Below are 12,706 nucleotides of genomic sequence, written 5' to 3'. Positions count from 1 at the left end.
GCCCGTATTCCTTTCTTCCGAGCTCCGTCGATGTCCGATCACCTGCGAGCAAGTAATGGTGAGCTACCCGGCGGTGTGTGGCCGGAAAAACCCTCCGACGGTCAAGTTAGCACACACCTTAGAGGGAATAGAGAGAAGGGAGAGAGTGTTTGAGTGTAAGAAATCCTTACAGATGTGTTCGTGTATTGCGTATGGGGGGCGCAGACATGCTTATATACCTTCTGAGCCCCATATCCACTCCCTGTCATCTCCTGACACGTGGCTCTGCTATCCCATCTGTCAGCATAAGCCATGCCATTCATCACCTGCCCTCAACTGCCTGTCAGCACAGCTGGAGCCCGGCAGCCGAGCTGCCCTACCTCGGTCGTACCATGCTTCATACCTTAAGCGCCTATCCGGATAAACAAACGGAGGACCGGGCTAAGTGGCATCCCGGCCGAGCCTAGCCCGGATACTTACTTTGATCGGCCTTCTTGCCGGTCAATCAACTACCTCGGCTGACCGCGCCTTTTCGGGCGCCGGTCTCTCAGCATGCCTGGCTTCGACCATCCTCGGACCGAACATCCCGGTCTGACCGGTCGCTTCCCGGCCGAGCAATTTCTGTACGGTCCGGGGTGGCACACGCTCGGTCCAAACTCTGCCCGGCCCAAGTTTTGGCTCCCCTTCTCTGGGCGAACAGTGGATCATCTCGGCCCAGTGCGTTGCTGGGCTCTCAACCTGATCGGTCAATATCTCGGCCCAACCCCAGATCATAAATTACCCTCTCAATTGCCCCTTAATTCCGTCCGCGGAAGCGTGACTGGGATTATTCACTTCGACCGAGATAACATCTCTCCGGTCGTCAAGACGCCAAGCCTTCACCGAGCTGATCTGCTATCCTTCCCCGGTCATGTTCCTCGGCTTACAGCCTTTTCGTCGAAAGTAGCTCGGCTGGCTCTTCGTCTCTTCATCCCGTCGCTTCAATCCTGACGTAGCCATAAATAGGGACACGTGGCGTGCTCCCATTGGTCATCGAGAAGCCAACCCGCCGTTCTTGTCAGATTTTGAATTTGGGCGGTCTCTTTCGCCTATACAAACTCCCCCCCATCGTTCCACTTTTTTTTCCTACTGCTGCCTCCATCTCTGACGATTCTGAAGCTCAAGCTCGACTGCCATTCTGCCATTCTTCGTATTGAGGAAGAACACCTTCAGCCCTTCACAGGTAAGATACTCAATCCCTCTTATGTTGCTATTTTCTTTTACTTTACACACATTAGGGCACAAAAACGTAGCATTTAGGGCAAAGGCCATGGAATCCGTCCCAAACGCCCCAACTGTTCTTGGTGTTCTTCGTCTTCCTGAAGAACACTGAAGAACTGGGGTGAACCGGGCTTTGGGCCTTCTTTTGATCCAAAAAACCGACCAAACCGGGATAACAACATGTTTGTTTCAACCAAGATGAAAACCGAGATAACAAAAGGACTTGGCCGTTCAACCGGGCTAACATCTGGTCCGCTTGGGAGACCGGGATCCTTAGATAGAATAGACAACCGAGGTGGTTTGGCACACTTAATGACAGAGCTAAATCCAGCACCTTCGCGCGACCGCGCTAACACTTGCCATCCTTTTCCTGCAGAGTCCAAGGGGACCACTGTCATTCCTGAGGCTCTCAGGACCGGGCAACATCCAATACCCAGAGCCAAACCCCTCAGCCGGGATACACTAAGCCGGCCAAAAATGGGGAAGTTCCGCTTCCTAGTGGATACTCCGGTTGCGCTGGCTACGTTCAGGGAGGACTACGGCGTCCCGGCCGATGTCCACCTGCAGCTCGCAGAAGAGGAGACCACACCTTGGGGTAGGGAGGAGTGCCCCTTCACCGTGCTATCCATCGTTGAAGGGGGTCTTCGTTTCCCGCTCAACCCTCTTATAACCGAGTTCCTCCGCCGCACCGGGCTAGCACCCACACAGGTGTCCACCAACACTTATAGAATAATCAACGGCGTTCACGAATTGAACCAACGGCTAGGCACCAACTTAGGCCTAGCCGAGATATTGAGGCAATACACAATGGGCCACACCGGTGACGGCCTAGCTTAAAAATACGACCGGGCAAGGAAAAAATCGTAACCGGCACCCCGAACAAAGATATGCACGACGATGATTTTTTTTGGGTGTCCGGCAATTACGAAACAGCCGAGGTGCCGGGCTGGTTCATAAGCAAGGACTTCGGTTCTTCATGTAAGCCACTCAAACTTGCTCGGTGAACTTAATTCTTTAGTTTAACTAACCGGTTTCCCTGTTTCTTTTGCAGCTATCCAAGCCTTGCAAGCCAACTACCAATTCCCCAACGTCAAGGCAATTCGGGCCGTGCTTAGGTACCGTCACCGAGACTGCAACGAGTTGCTCGGCTACACACCGACTTACAGATATTCTGCTCCGCGCCGGAGTAGAGTAACCGACTTCCTCAGAGCTCCTTCGCCTCCTCCAGATCCAACCCTACCAGACGTCCCATTAATCCGGTTAACCGACGAGCAAGAAATGGCCAAAAGATCTCGGATCAAAAACCTTCTAACCGCGACCTCAGCCGAGATACCGAGCGTAACCACCCGCTCCCCGGCTGCCGGTCAATCGAGTACAGCCGTGGTAGCCCTTGCTTCTCCAGTTCCAGCTGCCGGGCAATCTGCCAGAGAAGCGCGCCGGGCTGGAAAAAGACCAAGGGCAGATCCCTCCGCCGAGCTCGTCGCCGAGCTGACAACCGAACATCCAGCTGAAACCCCTGCTCCCGTGCCCGCTTGGCGTCCTCAGCTGAAGCACCGGGGACAGGACATCCCGGCGACTGCTTCGATCAAGGCTGACAAAGAACACTTGCTCGCCTTTGATCTCTCCAAAGCATTTCTCCTACCGGGCGACGTGGTAGGCAGTGACCACGTCCCTGACACCCGGCTGGTAAAATCTTCCGTGAAGTCCATGGCCAGGGTAAGTCGATGTTCTTTTTAACATTTCACAAGTGTTTGCTCGGTCCTTCTTGCTCGGTCCCCTTTCTGATGTACTTTGCTTCTTTGTGCAGGCCATTCAGAAACAACATTTGGTCTTGGAGCGCATCCACCGGCTTAGGCAGAAAGCCAATGACACTGCCAGCCAGGTTGAAAGCCTTCAAGCCGAGCTCGGCCGGGCTAAAGCTTCTCTCGAGATGGCCAACAATGATAATAACAGGCTGCTCGGTCAACTGAATGCAGCCGAGAAAAAACATAGCGAGCTCCAGGCCGAGGTTGACACTCTGAAGAAGGAGAAGAGGAAGGCTTGCCGGGCTGCCAACAACGCGGGTTTCAACGAGGCCGAGAAGAATTACCAGAAGCAAGTCTTTGCAACACAAGACATATACTTCAAGGCTGGCTGGAAATCCGCTTGCGAACAGCTCGGCCAGGGCTCTGACACCGACGTTTTTGCCAATCCTCCCAAAGCTTCACTACCGGTCTATCTCGTGCCATATGCCAACGATGTTTTCAGCGCTTTACAGACTGAGGCCGAGGAGGGACTTGAAGATGGGGACGGGGAGGCAGATTCTGAGGAAGAAGAGGCCGAAGTGTAAGAGCAGCCCGGCAATGAGGAGCCCGGTGAACAAGATACCGATCCAACCGTTGACCTTGAAGCCGGCGAGGACGAATTCACTCATCTATCCCCTCTAGTTTAATTTTCTTCTCTTTTGTATTTTTGCTTTCAACACTGCTGATGTAACCGGGCTTGGTCCCCACTTTTTGTAATGAATTTCTTATCAATGAAAATTCAAATTTTTGCAAGTGTATGCACGGTTGTAATCAGTTCTGTCTTCAGCAAAACATCTCGGTATAACTCATCGAACCGGAATACATAACACGGTCTAAGTAATTCAGCAGAACAAGACCAATTCATGAACCGAAATAGCCATCTCGGCTGTAACAAAGTTGAACAAATCAACACTTCCAACCGGAATACACCATCTCGGTTGGGAATCCAAAGTTGGACAAGACACCAACTCTTCCAACCGGAGTACATCATCTCGGTTGGGAATCCAAAGTTGGACAAAACACCAACTCTTCCAACCGGAGTACATCATCTCGGTTGGGAATCCAAAGTTGGGCAAAACACCAACTCTTCCAACCGGAGTACAACATCTCGGTTGGGCATCCAAAGTTGGGCAAGACACCAACTCTTCCAACCGGAGTACAACATCTCGGTTGGGCATCCAAAGTTGGGCAAGACACCAACTCTTCCAACCGGAGTACAACATCTCGGTTGGGAATCCAAAGTTGGGCAAGACACCAACTCTTCCAACCGGAGTACAACATCTCGGTTGGGCATCCAAAGTTGGGCAAGACACCAACTCTTCCAACCGGAGTACAACATCTCGGTTGGGAATCCAAAGTTGGGCAAGACACCAACTCTTCCAACCGGAGTACATCATCTCGGTTGGGAATCCAAAGTTGGGCAAGACACCAACTCTTCCAACCGGAGTACATCATCTCGGTCCGTAACATAAAAATAATAATCCAAGTGCTAATGCAAAATGACTTCTATAATTTGACAAAAAGAATTACATTCTGCTTTGCAAGCCAAAAAATTGCTTTACAAAAAGAGGAAAGTAAAAAGCTTAAAAATAATACAATTTCAAGTTAGCCGCATTCCATGGCCGGGGTATGGTTCTTCCCTCTAGATCCTCCAAGTGATAAGCCCCCTTGCCAGCCAGACCAGTGATCTTGTAGGGTCCTTCCCAATTTGCCCCTAGTTTGCCTTCTCCTGGCACCAGGGTGTTGCCCATAATCTTCCTCAAAACCCAATCCCCAACTTTGAACGGTCTGGGGTGCACTGTCTTGTTATACTTCTTGGAGAGCTCTTGTTGGTAGGCGGCCACATGGATGAGGGCTTTCTCCCGGCGCTCTTCCGCTAGGTCCAGCTCCAAGGCAATAGCCTCGGCATTTAGCTCGGGCTCAAAACTCTCGGTTCTGAGGGTAGGTATTTCAACTTCCAAGGGTATGACCGCCTCCATGCCGTAAGCCAAAGCAAATGGAGTTTCCCCGGTTGAACGTCGCGGGGTTGTTCGGTATGCCCAAAGTACACTGGGCAATTCCTCAGCCCACTTTCCCTTGGCCTTTTCCAGCCGTTTCTTCAACCCATCCAGGATAGTCTTGTTCGACGCTTCGGCTTGACCATTGGACTGCGGGTAGGCCGGGGTGGAGTTGTAGAATTCTATCTTCAGATCTTCACAAAATCCTCTGAATAGGCGACCGTCAAACTGGGTGCCGTTGTCAGAGATCAAAATTTTGGGGACGCCAAACCGCGTGACAACGTTTTGCCAGACAAATCGCTTCACGTCTTTCTCTTTGATGGTTGCCAAGGGCTCAGCTTCAACCCACTTTGTGAAGTAATCTGTGGCCGCGATGAAGAATTTCCGGTTGCCCGGTGCTGTTGGCAATGGTCCCACTATATCTAGCCCCCACATGGCGAAAGGCCAAGGACTGGTGAGGGGAAGAAGTTCCCTGGCAGGCTGGTGGATCTGATGGACGAATTTCTGGCATTTCTCGCATTTGCGGACATATTTTTGCGCGTCGGCCTGCATGCACGGCCACCAGTATCCCTGCGAAATAGCTCGGTAGGCCAAGGACCTGCCCCCGATGTGGCTGCCACAAATGCCTTCATGAATTTCAAACAAGAAGGCCTCCACACTGTTCGGGTGCACGCACTTGAGATACGGACCGGTGAAGGACTTCTTATATAACGCGCCTAATGGAGACAGCCAAAACCGCTCGGACTTCACCCGGATTTTGTGTGCTTCTTTCTTGTCTGTTGGAAGAGTCCGGTCTCTGAGGAACAAGATCAAGGGGTCCATCCATGAAGGACCTAGCTCGGCGCAGAGTACATCCGTCTGCCCGGCGTTTTCAATGCTCGGCCGCGGAAGAAAGTCAATCAACAGGGGGTTTGGAGACGTACTATCGACCATGGAAGCGAGGCCGGCGAGTTCATCAGCCCGGCTGTTTTCTTCTCGGCCAATCCGCTGGACTCTGATTGCCTCAAACTGCTTGATATGGTCTCTGACCAGAGCTTGGTACTTCGCCATCCTGTCGTCCTTCGCTTCATAAATCCCTGAAACTTGGTTAACCACAAGCTGGGAATCACTATATACCAGAAGCTCGGCAGCCTTCATTTGAATTGCGCTCTTGAGCCCAGCAAGAAGCGCCTCGTACTCAGCCTCGTTGTTAGACGCCGGGAAGCCGAGTGTGATAGAATGCTCAATGGTTAGGCCGTTCGGGGATATAAGAACGATACCTAGGCCGGCACCATGACGGTTGGACGCTCCATCAACAAAAAGCTTCCACATGTCCCCCACAAAAAGCTTCCAGCAGTCAGATGGGTCCTGAGAGTTGCGAAGGGCAATGGGATCACAACTGCTCGGCTGTGCGGTGTCAAGTTTGGTGTTGATCAGTTCAAATTCAGTGCCCCTTGGTGATTCGACACCGGACTCAGCAAGTTGGTCCGTAATGCCCAAGTCCGTAGGCGAATCACCAGGTTGCGGTGTGAAGCCGGCCGCAGGTTCTGAGCTGCCTGGAACCATTCCTTCCCCCCTTGGGGATTCGGCACCGGACTCAGCAAGTTGGTTCAGAATGCCCAAGTCCGTAGGCGAATCATCAAGTTCTGAACTGTGTGAAACCATTCCTTCCCCCCTTGGGGATGCGGTACCGGACAGAGTGGATGGGTTGGTGATACACAACTCCGTCATCGCAGCACCGGGAGGTATTACCGTGCAAACTGAGGGAATTTCGATGGTGCGCGCTAACTCCGCGGCGTGACCTTCTGCAGCTGGTAGTTCCTCGGTTGGCATTGTGGGCGTCTCATCATCTGCCTCGGCAATGTCGACCGGGCATACCGGATGAGTGCCAGGTGAGAACTCGGCAACAAAATCGGCCAAGGTTTGGGCTTTGATTGCGGTGCGCGGCTGGAACTTCACATCGAACTGTCCCAACTCGACCGCCCATTTTAATATTCGGCTTGAAAAGTCTGCGCGCTCAAACAAGGCCTTGAGGGGGAACTCGGTCAGTACGACGATGGTATGGGCGTGAAAATAATGTGCCAATTTCCTCGAAGCCATCATCAGTGCCAACGCAAGCTTTTCCAGCGGCAAGTACCTCGTCTCAGCCGGCAGCAAGGTCTTACTTACGTAAAAAATTAGGAGGTGCTTGATTCCTTCAGCCCGGACTAACACCGCATTTACTGTGTGCTGGGAGACGGCAAGGTAAAGGTAGAGTTCCTCACCGGGCTCTGGTGTAACCAATAGCGGCGGAGAAGACAAATAATCTTTGAGCTCGGCCAAAGCTCGGTCACACTCGTCATCCCATGAGAACTTTGACTTCAATGCTTGAAAGAAAGGGCGGCAGCGATCTGATGACCGGCTTATAAATCGATTAAGCGCGGCGGCCATCCCGGCCAGATGCTGCACGTCCTTAGCCGAGCTGGGTTGTTTCAATTCTTGCACGGCTCTGACCTGAGTAGGGTCTGCTTCGATGCCTCGGTTCGTGACTAAGAATCCCAAAAATTTCCCGGATCCCACGCCAAAGGCACACTTCGAGGCGTTCAAGCGCAGCTTGTGCTTCTTCAGAATGGCGAACATCTCGGCTAAGTCGGACAAATGGTGTGCCTCATGTCGGCTCTTTACCACCATATCATCGATGTAAGCCTCCATTGTCCGGCCGAGCAAAGGAGCGAACATTTTGGTCACCATCCTCTGAAAGGTTGCCCCGGCGTTTTTCAAACCAAAGGGCATAACTCGATAGCAGAAGAGTCCCCTTGGAGTCGTGAAAGAGGTGATCTCTTGGTCAGGCCCATGCATGGCAATCTGGTGATAGCCGCGGTACACATCCAAGAAACTGAGCCGATTGTGTCCAGCCGTCAAATCCACTAGCTGGTCAATGCGCGGCAAAGGGAAGCTGTCTTTCGGACAAGCTCGGTTGACTGTCTTGTAATCGACACAAACTCGCCACTTTCCATTTTTCTTGGGCACCACTACCGTGTTGGAAATCCACCGAGGGTAGTGCACTTCCTGTATTGCTCGTGCCTCAAGCAAGTTCTTTACCTCCTCTGCTACTACCTCGGCGTGATGCAGCGCCGATCTCCTTGTTCTCTGGATGACTGGCTTTGCTCCAGGGAAGACATTGAGGTGATGGCAGATAAAGCTTGGGTCAAGACCAGGCATGTCGTAGGGCGACCATGCAAAGACTTCGATGTTCGCCATCAAAAACTCAATCATCTCAGTTCTCTCCATGGCCGAGAGACTTGAACCGAGCAAGAAGAATCTGTCCGGCTGCTCGGCATCAATCCGCACCTCAACCAATTCTTCAACAGCCTTGTCTTCTGCTTTGGTGCCAACATCATCCAAGACACTCCGGTCCTCCGGTCCCTCGATCATTTGAACGAATCCTTTGGCTGCCCGGCTCCCGTTGACCGCCACGAAGCACTGCTTGGACATGACCTGATCACCCCAAATCTCCTCGATTGCCCCCATAGCCGAGAGGAATCTCATCACCTGGTGGTAGGTCGATGCTACGGCTTGCATGGCGTGAAGCCATCCTCTTCCAAGGATAAGGTTGTACGTTGAAGGCACTTGTAGCACCCAAAACTCCACTTGCTTGACCACGGATCCCGCTTTGACCGGCAGGATAATCTTTCCCAATGGCCACTCCGGCTGCGAGTTAAATCCAACCAGTGGCGAAGTGGCCGGAGCCAAGTCTGTCTCACGGAGTTTGAGCTGTTTGAACGCATCATAATACATGATCTCGACCGAGCTTCCCTGATCGATCAAGATCCGTCTAACATCAAATTCTTTGACGCGTAATGTTACTACAAGAGCATCGTTGTGCGGCGTCTGGATACGCTCTAAATCCCTTGAGGTGAAACTAATCACATCTTTCTCCTCTGTCTTTCCCCTTTTGATGGCAGGCTGTACTGACAAAACTTCCCTCATATGCTCTGCCTTCTTGATCATGCCCCGGAGTTCGCAAACGCGCTCCGGTTCCACGATGCCGTGGATGACATTAATAACTCCTTGTGGTGGTGCATCTCGGTCATCCTGTCCCCTGGGATCGACCGGAGCCTGATTTGGTTTCACGCCGCCATCAATGTAAAGGTCTAGATGCCCGGCCGCAACCAATTCTTCCAAATATTGTCGCAAAGGCAAACAATCCTCAGTCCGGTGGCCCCTCTCCCGGTGAAACGTACAACGATACCGCGGATTGTACCCCTTTTGTCCATCGCCCAACTTAGCAGGAAACCGGACATACTCCTCGTCTCGGATTTCGCTAAGTATGCGATAGATTGGAATCTTGAAGACCGTGGTTATGCCAGTCCTTGCCTTCATTCTCCTGTTTGCGTCCTCAACGTCATCACGGGGGTAGTCATCCCGGTCATTCCGACGTCCTCTACCCCGGTTTTTATGATTTGAACCTCGGTCTGATTCCTCTGTTCGGTCATTTGAGCGGCTGGACTCTTGCCCAACTGCGTGCACTTTGCCTGCTGTCTTCTTGTCTGTTCCGACCGGAGTGGCCTTCACGGTGGAAGCTGACGCATCATCCTCTACTCGGATGTGCTCATTGATGCGCTGCATGAGCTAGCCCATGGAGGTCGGTTGGTGCATGGTAAGCGAGTCCCGCAGTCTATGTCCGACCAGGAGACCACGCTTATATTGCGTGATGGCAAGGTTGACCGGGCAATCCAGGATCTCGTTGAAGGTCTCCCAATACCTTGAATTGTATGCCTTCAGTGCGTCGCACGGTTCCATCTTGACACTCAGCAAGTGATCGACTTCCTTTGGCGTTTTTGTGTTAGTTTTGAAGCGCGTAACAAACGCTTCGGCCAACTGATGCCACCGTTGTATACTCCCTTCCGGCAACCTCTCAAACCACTTTAAGCCTAGCTCACCTAAACTGGACGGGAAGATTAGGCACATAAGTCCGTCATTGCGCCGATGTCCGGCCATAACCTGTCGGAAGTGGCTCACATGCATGTACGGATCGGTTTTTCCGTCGTAAAGTGTGAACTTAGGCTGATGGAAGCCTGCTGGAAGCGGCGTTGTTTCTATTTCCAGGGAAAAAGGAGTGGCACTCAACCTTGCCAAGTCTGTATCTTCGAATATTGGCATTGCCTGGCGGGGTGGAGGCATTCCGACCTCCTCGCTGGCATGAACCCCGTAGGAGAGCCGCTGGAAAGCTGGGATTCTCTGAGCTTCGCGCCGGCGAGCCCGCTCCCTTAACACTGCCCGTAGGTCCTCTGACTGAGCAGAATAAGAGTACCTCGACGTCGTCGCCGGACGTGAGGGTTTGTAGGTACTGTCTTGCGCGCTAGACTTTTCTGCATGCACGTCGGAATCACCAACCTGGTAACTCCTGGTGATGGAAATGGACTGAGTACGTCGCTGACTCTGATCGCCTGACCGGCGGGACGGAGTGCGCTCACTGTGGTCTCCCACTTCAGCTACACCTTTCCCTTTGACATGCCGCTTAAGATCCTCCATCTCCGCCGCCATCCGCCTGATAACAGCGTCTTGGTCCTTTAACTTGCTCTCCAGTCGCCTGGCGTGTGAGTCTCTCCGCCGGTGACCGTCTGGACTCCGTGAACGCCCATGACTCCTTCCGCGCTTATCCCGCGCGTCTCCTGACTGTCCTCCAGTGGGCGTCCCCAAGTCAGCCATTGGATGGACGGCAGGAGGTCCCTCTCTCCTTCGGGTATACTCCGGGGTGGCTCCATCGATGGCGGACAACGGGAACTCGTCGTTGTTCGCCATGGACGGCGATCAGATGAACCTGGAAGACAAGGTTTTGTCTGAAAACTTCCCACAGACGGCGCCAATTGTACGGGGAGCAAATATTCCGGCGTGCCCGTATTCCTTTCTTCCGAGCTTCGTCGATGTCCGATCACCTGCGAGCAAGTAATGGTGAGCTACCCGGCGGTGTGTGGCCGGAAAAACCCTCCGACGGTCAAGTTAGCACACACCTTAGAGGGAATAGAGAGAAGGGAGAGAGTGTTTGAGTGTAAGAAATCCTTACAGATGTGTTCGTGTATTGCGTATGGGGGGCGCAGACATGCTTATATACCTTCTGAGCCCCATATCCACTCCCTGTCATCTCCTGACACGTGGCTCTGCTATCCCATCTGTCAGCATAAGCCATGCCATTCATCACCTGCCCTCAACTGCCTGTCAGCACAGCTGGAGCCCGGCAGCCGAGTTGCCCTACCTCGGTCGTACCATGCTTCATACCTTAAGCGCCTATCCGGATAAACAAACGGAGGACCGGGCTAAGTGGCATCCCGGCCGAGCCTAGCCTGGATACTTACTTTGATCGGCCTTCTTGCCGGTCAATCAACTACCTCGGCTGACCGCGCCTTTTCGGGCGCCGGTCTCTCAGCATGCCTGGCTTGGACCATCCTCGGACCGAACATCCCGGTCTGACCGGTCGCTTCCCGGCCGAGCAATTTCTGTACGGTCCGGGGTGGCACACGCTCGGTCCAAACTCTGCCCGGCCCAAGTTTTGGCTCCCCTTCTCTGGGCGAACAGTGGATCATCTCGGCCCAGTGCGTTGCTGGGCTCTCAACCTGATCGGTCAATATCTCGGCCCAACCCCAGATCATAAATTACCCTCTCAATTTATATTTGTTATAGTAAAAGAATGACAAGAAAAGAAGGATGTCAGGCTCAAGCACCTACCAAAATTATAATATAATTAAATACATATAACTTTCAGTGCAGTATTCAAAAAAAAAATTATTTTGATTCTTTTAAAATTGGGTTCAAATTATAAAGATACTAATTTTGAAACTATTTTCCATCAATGAAAAGTTCATCTCAAAATTTTCAATTATTGAATATAATTCTGTCATTGTGTTCTCATTTTTATTTATTTTTATCGTGAACAAAACGAGTAAAAAGTTTTTAAAGTCGCTCATTATCTCTTATTTTGGCCCAAAATAATTTTTGACAACAAGACAGTGAGTTATTTTTGGTTTTTTTTTTTTGAGATAATATTTTCTATTAGATTAATTATCTAACATATATTTATCAGAGTGCGCAGCGGATAGCTTATGCATATGACAAATTTCGAGGACGAAATTTTAAAAGGAGGGAAGATTGTAACAACCCAGATTTTTAATTATTCTGTAGAAATTATACTAATATTATTTAATCTCAGCTCGAAAAATATATAATTTATTATATATTATTATGCGTAATTTTATAAAATAATATAATTATTTAAAAGTTTAGGGGTCAAAATATAAATAATAATAATAATGGGTGTGGTAATAAAATAAATAATTAATTTTTTGTTAATATACAATAAAATGTAATTTAATTAAAAATTAAATTATTTATATAATTATATTAAAATATTGAATCAAAAGATAATTATCTTAAATATTTATTAAGGGTAAAAATAAATCTATATAATTAATTATAGAATTTGTGGAATGATTTGGGACTCGGCCACGTGTTGGCCTGCTGGTGGCGTCTTCTCCCTATAAATAGGGAGGAATGAATCAGTCTGTAGAAAAGAACAGGAAGAGAAGATGGAAAGGAAAGAAAAGAAAAGAAAATAGAGGAAGAAGGAAACAAATAATGAAAATTGAGAGTCTTTGATGGTAGAAAGAAAGGGTAAGGTATTAAAATTAAGGTGACTTATATTATATCTTGAGTCATCAAAATATAGTTTAC

Source organism: Camellia sinensis, chromosome 14, assembly GCF_055761805.1.
Source record: "Camellia sinensis isolate YWXY chromosome 14, ASM5576180v1, whole genome shotgun sequence".
Lineage (NCBI taxonomy): Eukaryota > Viridiplantae > Streptophyta > Magnoliopsida > Ericales > Theaceae > Camellia > Camellia sinensis.
The sequence above is the reverse complement of the archived record's forward strand: the minus strand, read 5'-3'. Positions refer to the sequence as shown.